The 13,685-nt window shown below is 46.0% G+C and overlaps 1 pseudogene across 1 annotated transcript; it reads right to left on the minus strand.

The window, feature by feature from the left end:
• Window positions 1-6,821: 6,821 nt before the first annotated feature.
• On the minus strand, window positions 6,822-10,981 carry LOC125534660 (putative disease resistance protein RGA4; annotated as a pseudogene). Its single transcript, XR_015617804.1, has 2 exons — window positions 10,857-10,981; window positions 6,822-10,384 (listed from the first exon to the last, which is right to left on the minus strand). The product of XR_015617804.1 is annotated as a putative disease resistance protein RGA4 (transcript).
• Between the last annotated feature and the right edge of the window lie 2,704 nt (window positions 10,982-13,685).

Below are 13,685 nucleotides of genomic sequence, written 5' to 3' on the forward strand. Positions count from 1 at the left end.
TATGTCATGATTGCCTCAACATAATGAATGGATATTACAGTAGGGATGCCTACAATCGTTTGCTAGTGAAATAATTGTCGGGTAAACATGCTTGTGCAGGCAGCTGAACTGCCGGTAATTGATGTTTCATGTGCCTTGACCAATCTGCCGGGAGAAAATAGACTGCCGGCAAATGGATGGCCAAGGGCAAAAAAACTGCCGGAAAAAATTATCTGCCGGGAGAAGTAATCCCCGGCAGCCGTTCTCGTGGCAGTTCTATCTGCCGGGAGAAACACTATCCCGGCAGTTTATCTGCCGTCTAAAGTGCCTTCTTCCGGCAGTTTTTCTGTCCTTACATCAGTGTTGTGGTGTAGTGTCTTTGCCGTCTGCGATTTTTTTTATAGACGGCAAAGAGCTTTCTTTGCCGTCTGTAAAAAAATCACAGACGGCGAAGACTTTTTGCCGTCTGTAAAAAAAATTGCAGACGGCAAAAAATCTTTGCCGTCTGTGATTTCTTTTACAGACGGCAAAGATCTTTGCCGTCTGTGATTTTTCTAAAGACGGCAAAGCATGGATTTTCCATCAGTTGTTTTTGCCGTCAGCCGCTGTCGGCAAAATTAGTCTTTGCCGTCTGGCCCGACGAAATGCTGACGGCAAAGAACAGTACTGACGGCAAATCTCCCGTTTCCGTAATGACAGGATCCATGTATGAGAACAAAGTATGGACTTTGGTTGACTTGCCCGATGATCTGCAAGTCCTAGAGAATAAATGGATCTTCAAGAGGAAGACAGAAGCTGATGGTAGTGTTACTATCTACAAAGCTCGACTTGTCGCAAAAGGTTTTCGACAAGTTCAAGGTGTTGACTATGATGAGATTTTCTCACTCGTAGCGGTGCTTAAATCTGTCTTAATCATGTTAGCGTTGCCACATTTTATGAAATCTGGCAAACGGATGTCAAAACTGCATTCCTTAATGGATTTCTTAAAGAAGAATTGTATATGATGCAACCAGAAGGTTTTGTTGATCCTAAAGGTGCTAACAAAGTGTGCAAGCTCTAGCGATCCATCTATGGGCTGGTGCAAACATCTCGGAGTTGGAATATACGCTTTGATGAGGTGATCAAAGCATATGATTTTATATAGACTTATGGTGAAGCCTGTATTTACAAGAAAGTGAGTGGGAGCTCTGTAGAATTTCTGATATTATATGTGGATGACATATTGTTGATTGGAAATGATATAGAATTTTTGGATAGCATAAAAGGATACTTGAATAAGAATTTTTCAATAAAAGACCTCGGTAAAGCTACGTATGTGTTGGGCATCAAGATCTATGGAGATAGATCGAGACGCTTAATAGGACTTTCACAAAGCACACACCTTGACAAGATTTTGAAGGAGTTCAAAATGGATCAATCAAAGAAGGAATTCTAGTCTGTATTCTAAGGTGTGAAGTTGAGTAAAGACTCAAAACCCGACCACGGCAGAAGATAGAGAGAGAATGAAAGTCATTCCCTATGCCTCAGCCATAGGTTCTATAAAGTATGCCATGTTGTGTGCCAGACCTATTGTATACCTTGTCATGAGTTTGGCAAGGGGGTACAATAGTGATCTAGGAGTAGATCACTGGACAAGCGGTCAAAATTATCCTTAGGTACCTAAAGAGGACTAAGGAAATGTTTCTCGATTATGGAGGTGATAAAGAGTTCATCGTAAAGGGTTACGTCGATGCAAGCTTTTACACCGATCTAGATACGTATTGAAAGTGGGAGTAATTAGCTAGAGTAGCTCCATGCAGAGCATTGTAGACATAGAAATTTGCAAAATACATATGGATCTGAATGTGACATACCCGTTGACTAAACTTCTCTCACAAGCAAAACATGATAAACCTTAGTACTCTTTGGGTGTTAATCACGTAGCGATGTGAACTAGATTATTGACTCTAGTAAACCCTTTGGGTGTTGGTCACATGGCGATCTGAACTATATAGGTGTTAATCACATAAAGATGTGAACTATTGGTGTTAAATCAGATGACGATGTGAACTCGATTATTGACTCTAGTGCAAGTGGGAGACTGAAGGAAATATGCCCTAGAGGCAATAATAAAGTTTTATTTTATATTTCCTTATATCATGATAAATGTTTATTATTCATGCTAGAATTTTATTAACCGAAAACTTGATACATGTGTGGATACATAGACAAAACACCGTGTCCCTAGTAAGCCTCTACTAGACTAGCTCGTTAATCAAAGATCGTTAAGTTTCCTAACCATAGACATGTGTTGTCAATTGATGAACAGGATCACATCATTAGCAGAATGATGTGATGGACAAGACCCATCAGTTAGCCTAGCATATTGATCGTTCAGTTTTATTGCTATTGCTTTCTTCATGTCAAATACATATTCCTTCAACTATGACATTATGCAACTCCCGGATACCGGAGGAATACCTTGTGTGCTACCAAACGTCACAACGTAACTGGGTGGTTATAAATATGCTCTACAGGTATCTCCGAAGGTTTTTGTTGGGTTGGCATAGATCAACATTAGGATTTGTCACTCCGAGTTTCCAAGAAGTATCTCTGGGCCCTCTCGGTAATGCACATCATAATAAGCCTTGCAAGCAATGTGACTAATGAGTTAGTTACGGGATGATGTATTACAGAACGAGTAAAGAGACTTTCCGGTAACGAGATTGAACTAGGTATGAAGATACCGACGATCGAATCTCGGGCAAGTAACATACCGATGACAAAGGGAATAACGTATGTTGTCATTACAGTACTACCGATAAAGATCTTCGTAGAATATGTGTGAACCAATATGAGCATCCAGGTTCCGCTATTGGCTATTGACCGGAGAGGTGTCACGGTCATGTCTACATAGTTCTGCAACCCGTAGGGTCTGCACGCTTAACGTTTGATGACGATTTTGTATTATATGAGTTATGCGATTTGGTGACCTAATGTTGTTCGGAGTCCGAGTTGAGATCACGGACATGACGAGGAGTCTCAAAATGGTCGAGAGGTAAAGATTGATATATAGGACGATGGCATTCAGACACCGGAAGTGTTTCGGGATGCACCGGGTACTTATCGGGTCACCGAAAGGTGTTTCGGGCACCCCCGGCAAAAGATACGGGCCTTATGGGCCAAGAGGGGAAACACACCAGCCACAAAGGGGCTGGTGCACCCCCCCCCCCCCCCCATATGGGCTGGCCAAATTGGAGTAGAAAAGGGGAAGGAGGAAAGGAAAAAAGGGAATAGGATTCCCCCTTCCCCTTTTCCCTTCCTACTCCGAATAGGAATAGGAAAGGGGGAGGCCGAATTGGAAGGCGCCCAAGTAGGGTTCCTCCTACTTGGGGCGCCCGCTTGGCTGCCTCTCCTCCCCTCCAACCTATATATATGAGGGGGGGGGGCACCGCTAGAACACACAACAAACATTGTTAGCCGTGTGCGGCGCCCCTCTCCACAGTTTACGCCTCCGGTCATATTCATGTAGTGCTTAGGCGAAGCCCTGCGCAGATTACTTCACCATCACCGTCACCACGCCGTCGTGCTGACGGAACTCTCCCTCGACACTTTGCTGGATCAAGAGTTCGAGGGACGTCATCGAGCTGAACGTGTGCAGAACTCGGAGGTGTCGTATGTTCGGTGCTTGATCGGTTGAAACGTGAAGAAGTTCGACTACATCAACCGCGTTGTCAAATGCTTCCACTTTTGGTCTACGAGGGTACGTGGACACATTCTCCCCCTCTCGTTGCTATGCATCTCCTAGATAGATCTTGCGTGAGCGTAGGAATTTTTTTGAAATTGCATGCTATGTTCCCCAACAGTTTCCTCCTTGCAGGCTCCGTCGTGGTGCTCCCATTCCCTTCGGGGATACTTCGAGTGAAAACTTGATCTACATGATCGGACGGTGGCAGCTATGGTCGTGCCCTTCTTGGAGGCACCGTTTTAGAGTCCCCGCTCCGCCGTTCGCCATCTCAAGTCTCCTAGGTAGTTCGCTCTTGGTGATCTGTGTCGGCTCAAGGCGGTGCTCCTTTGCTCATCCTTAGTGTGCTTTCTAGTCGTTTGAAGTGGTGTGTTGGTGCCCGGTACCCTTGTATCTCGCCTTGGGTGTGTGTTGTGTTCGGTGTTGGTTGGTGTGTGTTTGTATCGTTCTCTCGGATGTACTGCGATGTTGCTTTATATATAAAGCGGGGGGAAACCCTTTTTCTTTGATAGCCATCGGAGCCATCCAAATATGAGCCCTGCAAAAGTGCTACACTGAACTAGCTGGTACTTCTGAAACATGAAACTGTCCACCTTCCTAGAAGGACCAACAAACTTGGTTGCAGTGTGAATTAATCTTTTTTAGGGAAGTTTGAATTAATCTTAATAAAAGGCAAAACTGTTACTTTACTTCTTAACACCCACTGCTTAAACAATGTCAAGTCAGTCAAGCACCGGCATCAACATCAGCAGGACACGCATATACTGATAGCAAGACTTGGTGATAATTGTATGCTCCCTTTTTAGAAGTTTGTCCACATGTACTGCATCTTGGAGGGAGCACTTGGAGTTTCTGGAGCAACAAGGAATAGCGCGCGGGAGTGAGCCATCATAGCCTCCTATGTTCCAAAATAGCAGTCTTGCCTACGTTTAGTGAGCGTGATGCTCTTGGACTATGTAGCCAATGGGTAAGCCTTGTCAATCTTTCTAGTAGTGCTCGGATTGAGCTTAGTACTAGGTTGCAACCAGTAACTTTAACTTGAATGTGTTTTTCATGTAGGGCTTTCAAGCCAAAGGATGGATTCACTTGAAATCAAGGCAATGTATCAGCACAAATTCAGAGAGCCTCGAGGAAATCAAGGAAAAAATCTACCGGCTGTCTGTCACAAACCTTTTCGAACGCGGCAATTTCACTTGAAATGTATGTGAAGAGCTTTGCCTGTCTATGTTGGTGAAAACAAACTGTTGCAGACACTGGTGTTAGGCTGCCTGTCCGCGGGGAAAGGATAAAGAAGCAGATACACGATCTGGACGAGAAGCTGATGGTTGTCATCCAAAGGGACGCTGGGATGTGATCTACTTGGACAATCAGAGGGATCCTATAACTCTGAACTTCAGGCAGCTGCTGCACTAGACTCTTCTGTTTTGTTAGGATGTGAACTGTCATTGGGGTGTGACTGACTCTGTTCCTCTCTGCTCTGCAACCGCGGTTCCAGTATTATTTTGGTCGACCGGCGTTGGTAATAGTAACTTGACGGCTAGTGAATACCAGCATCAACTGGCGAACATTCCTATTCTGGTTGGGTTCAGTTTAGCACCCTCTGCAGATCATTTCTACCTGCTCTGTTTCTGTGTTTTAACACTCTGTTTTGGGCTCAATAGAGATTGGTCAGCAGCAGAATCACAGTTCCTTCTGAAAGGGAGGACTACTAGAGGTTGGTCAGCAGCAGAATCACAGTAATACGTCCTGAATTTCATACTTCTCAAGATGCAGAACAGGAAGTTAGTTGCAGCTCAAGATGTAGACAAGGAAATTAGTTGCCAAACTGTTCCTTTAGTTACCGTGAGAGTGATGGACTGCTGCTGCTGGTAAAAGAAGCAGAGTATGCTTTGCTACTCCAGTAGGAACAAAAATGTGCAAAATAGCCATGCTTGATTCCTTCCTTCCAATGATCAAGGGGATCAAATGATTGCTTAGCAAATGCGAAAACGAACGACACCGACGATTTGGTTCCTAATAATGTACTATGTTGGTCTGAAGAACACGCCTTGTCTAGAGTTTCTCCTGTCGACCACACAGATCAAAGAGTTTGCAGCCGCAGGGACGTAAAGCACCAACATCAGTAGCTTTTCCATGAACTGCAGTGTTAATTTGGTGCAGCTCGAAATGAAAAGATTAAATTGCAAACCAACCCTTGACCATCAACAGGCAGATGCAGTGCTCTCATCATAGGTATTTTTACAAGCCAAGAACCAGAGAGAAAGGGGAAACCAGCAAAGAAAGAGAGCACCAAATGGGAAAAATCACAAAGGTTCATGCGTGATTGCGATTTTGCCCCTTCATGTGCTAAGAGCACCAAAGGGGCAAAATCACAAAAAAGGCTCTTAGAAATCCTAGAGCTATGAACAGAAACTACAGAACAAAGGGGCAAAATCACAAACAGGCACATGAAGATGTTGTGGTCATGCATGGCACGTAAACATATTCCAGAGTTAAGATGTGCCAAAACACACAAAATGCATACAGATACAACATGTCTTAGAGACGCACAACGACTCTGGTAGGTGCACAACTTGGAGTCTAAACGGACTTGGATATGGTGGGGAAACCTTCTCCGGGACAAAAACCCCACCATATTAAATCCTTCTCAGGGACAAACTCTGTTTCAGAAGTTACAACAACTTTGCTACGATTGTGCAAACTGGGAACTGATAGTTATCAGCACAAATACGGATTGCAGATTGATGGAATGGAACCGTGAGGAGCGCGAATATGGAATGCAGAAGGAATAGAACCGTAGCTGGGAGAGTTTTGTGCTACGGGGAAATACACGATGTCCCGTTGTCCTCAGTGCTATTGGTTCCAGCTCGATCGCCTGTTATCTAGTCCTCCTTGTACTTGATGAAGAAAACATGGTCAGAAAAGAAAATTTGGCTCCCCAAATAAACAAAGCAAATTTGGCAAGTAAAAAGGGAGAATTGTACTTAACCCACACACAGCACCGCATCTCACTAGTACATCTACAGGTTAGCAACATTTTTCAAAACATGGTCACATGTATGGAATTACTCAAAACATCAGGATTCTATACGGCCTAATTAAGCATGGGAACTAACAAGCAGAAATCAGCAAGTTCAGCGTACTTCTGTGATAACGATACAAGTTGGATTTTTACTACACAACGCATGAGTTATTTCCAGTATACAAGGTAGTCCGAACAAGCAGAAAACAAGTGTTAGCACAAATACCTTGGGCGGGGTCTTGTATTGATCTGCTCTGCTTCCTCTAAGTTTGGACACCCGCATATCTCCACATCTATATTTGCAACTGCCTCTGCTCCACCAATTGAAACTAGGTCTGGACAATTCTTAATCACCAATTTGTTGAGTGATGCAAGATTAGTGCACCAAATGTTGCCTGGAATGGATGTTATACCATTGCATCCATCAATTTCAAGTGAGACGAGAGATGTGAGGTTTTGTAGGTAGCTGGAAACACATGGAGAGATATCCCCACATTCCTTTAAGGTGAGCCTTTGTAGGTATTTTGGCAGCACCAAACCTGTTTGCCACTTCAGACTTTGGCACATTGTAATCTTCAGATGTTTCAGATGAAGAAAACTCCCAAACTTTTCAATTGGCAGGGACTTTAACTCGCAACAATAACTGATTACAATTTCCTCAATAGCAGGTAGATATTCTTGTGTTAGGAGGTCGTCAAGGGTTGACAATTTACCACAGTCATGAATTGTTATGAATTTAAGGGACGAGAATGCTCTATTGCTGCCAGTGCCCGCAGAAATGGAACTATAACCGGAGTTTCCAATAGATGCAAGAGATTTACACAGAATGCACAGCTCTCGCAGAGCTGGAAGACTCCACATTTGTGGTTGGATGGACGCGAGAAAATCACAGTTTAAACGAAAGTTGGTGAGGGAGCAGGAGTTGATATTGCAAAAGCAACCAGAATTCCATAGATTGAGCTTCTTAAGGGACTGCGAAACCAATTTTTGGAGACGGATGTTTGGACAATGCGACACGGACAGTTCCTGAAGGAAAGCAAACCCCGCAAACTTTTCTGTTGGTATTGATGCTAACATCTTGCAATTGGCAATTATTATTTTCTTGATGGCTGGTACATAATGTGGATGCAGTAAATCTTCGAGGCTTGATATATTTCCACACCCTTTGATTGTTACAACTGTCAAGGACATGAAAATACCAACCACAGGTATCTCATTTAAGTTTATGCTCTTGACTCCATCACAACTTTCAAAAGTGAGTGATTCTAAACTTGGCAAGTTTTGTGGCTGAAACCAGCTTGGGAGTGAGGAACCGCCATAATTCTGGAGGAACAAAGACTTGAGGCTGATAGGAGGTTGTAGAACTTCAAGTACTTCTCTGTTCTGGATGGTGGGAGACCCCTCTAAAACTGGCAAATGCATATTCAGTTTCAACTCCTCAACATATTTCATATTCTTCAGTTCAGCTTCTGCTGCATTATCCTTACTTATGCCAACATTAGCTATCTCCAAGCGTCCACGAAATTGGTTTAGATTATGCAATAACCTTATTCCTGGTCCCTCTTGACTGTCTGAATCAAGAGTTAATGTATGTGTTTCGAATTTCTGTAAACCGATCAACTTACCAAAGTCAGGATCAACTTACCAAAGCTTGCATCTCTTGGCATATAAAATCTGCATATTATATAGCCAACAGAAAGTTGAAGGAATCTTCTTCAAAGAACAAGCTTTGGATATTTCAAGGTATCGAAGATGCTTCCAGTTGCCAATATTATCTGGTATCTTATTTTTGGAGGCACAAGACATCACACGCATACGGAGAAGTCCAGTACACCAGAGATTCATTAGAACACCTGCTTTTCTTCCTAAACTTTTCTGGCAAATTAGGGTACGCAGCTTCGTGTAGTTGCGTAGGCTCTGCAAGTTGAAATGGTCAAACTCACTGTTATTGAGTACGTACAAATGACGAACATTCCGGGGAACTTTATCAAAGTCACTCTTATTTCTTAAGATGAAGCAGTCGTGCTCAGAAACTTTTTGTGCCATGTCATGCAACAAGTCATGGATCACGTATCTACCACTAACCTTTTGAAAGAAGGACCGTGCGACAAGGTCTTCAAAATATTGACATCCAATATCTTGAATTGGAACACGACCTTGAGGTTTCACAAAGCCTTCTGATACCCAAATTTCAGCTAAGTTTGCCTTCTCAAATTTGTAATCTTTGGGGTACAAAGCACAGAATGCGAAGCATTGCTTCAAATAGAATGGTAAATATATGTAGCTCAACCGAAGGGCAGGTAAAATGTCAGTCTCCTTTTGTTCCAACTCCCACAGTTCACTCTCAAGTATAGACTTCCAATGTGATACTTCAGGGATTGCTTTCAACATGCGTCCCAGAGTAATGGCGGCCAAAGGAGAACCCTTCAATTTAGGAAGAATACTTTCACCAATGCACTCCAAGTCAGGATAATTTCTAGAATCCTCGGATCCAAACAGGCATAATTTGAAGAATTCTATAAAGGCATCATCCTTTAGACCATCTAATATAATAGACCCAGTTGTGCACACCTCCTTGGTAACATTTGGACATCTAGTGGTGACCAACATCGCACTTCCCTCTTGGACACTGCTAAAAGGTGCACAAAACTTCTCCCAACACTGCCCATTATCCTTCAAGGCATCATCCCACACATCATCAAGGACAATCAATAACCTTTTATTGTTCACATGCTTCTTCAGAGCATTATGAAGAGATTCCAAGCTACTCTCAGTCGTTGCCTCCATTCCAGTAAAGGATTGTATGACCTCTTTGGTTAACCTCTTCACATCAAAGTTATCTGAGACACAAATCCAAATTATTTTCTCAAATTGAGACTCCACCTGTTGATGGCTGAAGATATGCTGGGCCAATTTAGTCTTTCCAACACCACCAATTCCACTTATCCCGAAAACAGGAAGACTTAGTTCACTATTAACATTGTTGCTTGCTGACGTGCTTGTTGATGCATTCATTGAACTAGTTGTTCTCTTGCGTTTAAGTACATTGAGAAATCCCAAGACCTGCTTCAGTTCCTTGTCACGACCAAAGAATATATATTTTTCCTTTCGTGACAAAGAGGAGCTGGTCTCTGGCATGACTAATGTGTCAAAGCATTGTGCGACTCCACGGAGCTCCATTTTCTCCAGCTGAATCGAAAGATGATTCAACCTTGATTGGATAACACTCAGTTTGTTGAAGCTTCCTTGGATGACGGTGTCAAAGAAGTCAATGAAAGGAGACTGGCTTGCATTGCCCTCCGCTTGCACCTTCTTCTCATACCATCTGAACTCATCAATAAGGTCCTCGGCATCAAACACTGCATCCTTTAGATTGGGAAGGAGATTGGCCACAACATCGTCGTGGCTCCTCCATTCTGCTCGATTGATGAGGTCATGCATTGCAGGAAGAGTATCCCTGAGACGTTGTAGGTCACTCTCCAACTGCAATACACGACCCTGGAGATCTTGCTGCTGTGAGCCACTCCATCTGGGGTGCAGGGATGAAATGGCAGATTTGGCCCACTGCCAGAAAGTGGCACACTCATTGAAGCCACTGATGGCCCCAATGGCAGCAGATAAGCTCATGGTGGCTGGAGTTTGGACATCTAATTTTCGTCCTGCAAGCAGAGAGTGTTCGTCGTTTAGCATTAATTATAGACAAGACACAGCTAGCATTATTATGAAGTAAATTCTGCAGTCAGAGTATACAAGAAGCCGGCAATTGTAGCAACTGTTTGCTCCGGATCCAGATAGTTTTTCACCAAAAGTTTTCCCATGAAATTAAATTACTTTCAACTGCCGAAAACGAAAATTTACCCAGGGCTTTAATCAAGCCTCTTGATAAAAGAGTTAGCACGTGAAATACATACAGTTGCCACCAAAACTAAAAGAGAGTTAGTAACTAAGTACAGTATATACTCCACCCAGGGCTTTAATCAAGCCTCTTGATAAAAGGAAATTTGGCCCTTGCATGTGAAATACAGTTGCCATCAAAACTACTAGCATGTGAACCGAAGAAGAAACTAATGGTGCAGTTTCAGATGTGGTAAAAGAAATCAAAGCAAGGTGGTTTCAAGGGGGACTGCTCACCCTATATCGGTGCGATGGCGGCGCTGCTTTCGGCCTTGTCTTGCCGACGACGAGCACTGTTAAGCACCCAGCAAGGAGGAGAGAAATGGCTGGATCTGGATGGGAGCAGTTCCCCAAATTTGTCGGGCTCAGTTTGCTATGGAGCTTTGACAAGTTGGAAACTTGGCGGAAGGACCCCTCGACGGAGGATGCACGTTGACAAGTGCAGCCTGTCGGCGGCACGATCGGCATTAAGCTTGTCAGCATGGTGGAAATTGTTTAGTTTTGTTGCAGCTCTGAATTTAATAATTTGAATGCAGAAGTGAGGAAGCAGGTGACGGAGTGGAACCTGCCCTCGTGGTGGATGCCGTCGCGGGAGAGAGCCAGCCTCCACGCTGGCGCGCGCGGTGGCCGGCGAGGGAGAGGTGCGTGGCGGCCTCCGGATGCCGCCGGGAAAGACGACGAGCCACGGTGCAAAGGCGCGGGGAACACAGCGGCGAAGGCGACGCGGTCGGGGAAGCTTCAGGCGGCGGAGGATGCTGCCTGGCATATCCGGCGGGAGGCTGCCAGAGGGAGGGGCGGGACAATCTGCGTGGTCGGATTTGAGATCGACGGTCCAGAAGCCACTGACCTCTGCCTTTGACCGACTCTGTCTCTGTTCCTTATTTTATTTTATTTATTTTGGAGGGAAATCTCTGTTCTTTTTTTTCAAGAGTACGCCTAGGCGTACCATATTTTTATAGAAGGCAGAAATATTGTACAAGAAACTACAACTTGTTGCGAATAATAAGTGTAGCTCGAACTCTACACTCCATCGCAACAAATACAAACACAACACAAAATGCCTGTCCTAGACCAATCATCTAGCTGCGTCACAACAAATGCCGGCCTCCTCGAAGCAACAGCTCTAACCGGAAACTCCTTGCCAACGCACTACCCACCCTTGGATGCCTAAGAGGAGACGGCGAGTGGATAGCAGGACTCGGTCGGATCCGTGAAAGCCATCGTCTTGGATATGCCGGCAGCTACGTGCATAGCGCCCATGAAGATCAGCTCGAACAGCGGCAAGCACCAGAGAACCACAAACAGTACCCAAGCCAAGTCTTCACCTGCGATGCTCTCAACAGAGGAACGACGCCACACCGCCGCCATCGTTGGTCCTGCAACGGACCAAAGGCTTTCGCCCAAAGACCACAACCCGATCAAGAAAGAGAGATGCCGACACACCACGGCGACGCCTCCAAGGAGGGAAACGACACCCACGGGCGCCGTCGCCGCCAGCTCCGACCGAAGACGAGCAGGATTTTCATCCGAACCGTCGCGCACCTCCACCCTCTGTCAACAGATTAGGCCCAACTGTTGGGGTCACACCGCCGCTGCCGCAACACCTCGCCAACTTGATCAAACCGCCGCGGAACACCGACCCCTCACACGGCCGAGAGCACGCGTACCACCAACTAGCACCTGCACGGTCGAAGGAACACTTCTCCAGCTTCAGACCTCCAGCGCCGCCCAGATCCATTGCACCCATAGGCATGGGCTGGCCACACCATCACCTGGCCGCCATCCATGCCGCTACTGCAGCTCAGGGCCCAGCAGGGAAGGAGTAGCCGCCCGCCGCGACCGCGCGTGCCCACTGGAGTTGCCCTGCACGAGACCCCGCTCCGGCCTCCAGCAAGATCCAAACCACGCCGCCCCCAACACCCCAAAAGAGGGCGCCTTCCTTGAGCCACGCCCGCCGAAAGCAGGAGGCGCGCCGCGCGTCCCGGCCACCGCCGCGAATCCCGGCCGCCGCACCTGGCCGAGATCCACCTCCACCAGGACCCTGCACCGCAACCTCCGGCTCCCAACACGTCACCCGAAGAAGACAGCCGCCCGCACCGCCTTGCGACCGCGCTCCGCCTCTCCACTGCGCTCCCCGCCGTGTGTCACCTCACCGGAATCCAACCGCCACCTCGCCGCCCGCGAGACGCCCTTCTCCGCGCGAAGAAGGCCCGTCAGGGCTTGCGGAACTCGCCCGCCGCCTTTGACGGCCGGGCGCCGCCACCACCGCCGGCGCCGGCGCCGGCGGCGGCCAGGGGGGCACAGAGAAGGGGGTGCGCTCGGGGGCTAGGGTTCGCCTCCGGAGCCGCCCGCGCGAGCGGCCCGGGAGGGATAGGGGGATTTTGGAGCATCTCTGTTCTTTATAAACTTGATGATTTCTAGCTCTTTCCTAAATTTAACTCCTTATACCGCCTATCTTAACTTAATTCCTTACTTATGGACGTCGCGGTAGCCGAAAGGGAGGCGGAGAAATGCATGGCAACGGTGACCACAAGCTCCGGCTCGATGCCAAGAAGTGGGGAAGGGCGGGAGGAGGCTCAGGGGGTAGCAGCATGACCGGGAATGGTCAATGGCTTCTGGAAACCCTAAGAGCAACTCCAGTCGATCCCCTAAACTTAGTCCCAAATTGCTTAATGAGACCTTAAAGAAATTATGGATATTTAAGCACACTTATTAGTGGCAAGTAATATTATGGATATTTGTACATCTGAACAACATGATCTTGTCTAGAGTATCTCTCTTGTCAAGGAGTGACCAGACAGAGCAAAAGAATGAAAGATTGGTCCTTCCTTTTTGCTTGCTTACAAGCAATGTAATGCAATGCATCGCTTTCCCTATCTCTCAAATATTTCTCAATACATACTTACATACCCGGATCTGATCCAATCACAATCATAGGAGAAGTGATGCGAGGACGTTGAAGATGTTCCATTTCATTCGTCTCTTGGTGATCTCGAGCCGCCCATCTAACAGATTCCTCTGAAAACTTGTCAACTTTTGGGTAAATAACCAAATTATGCTTTTACT

The sequence above is a fragment of the Triticum urartu genome, chromosome 2A (assembly GCF_056163025.1).
Source record: "Triticum urartu cultivar PI428250 chromosome 2A, HENAU_Tu73, whole genome shotgun sequence".
Classification (NCBI taxonomy): Eukaryota; Viridiplantae; Streptophyta; class Magnoliopsida; order Poales; family Poaceae; genus Triticum; species Triticum urartu.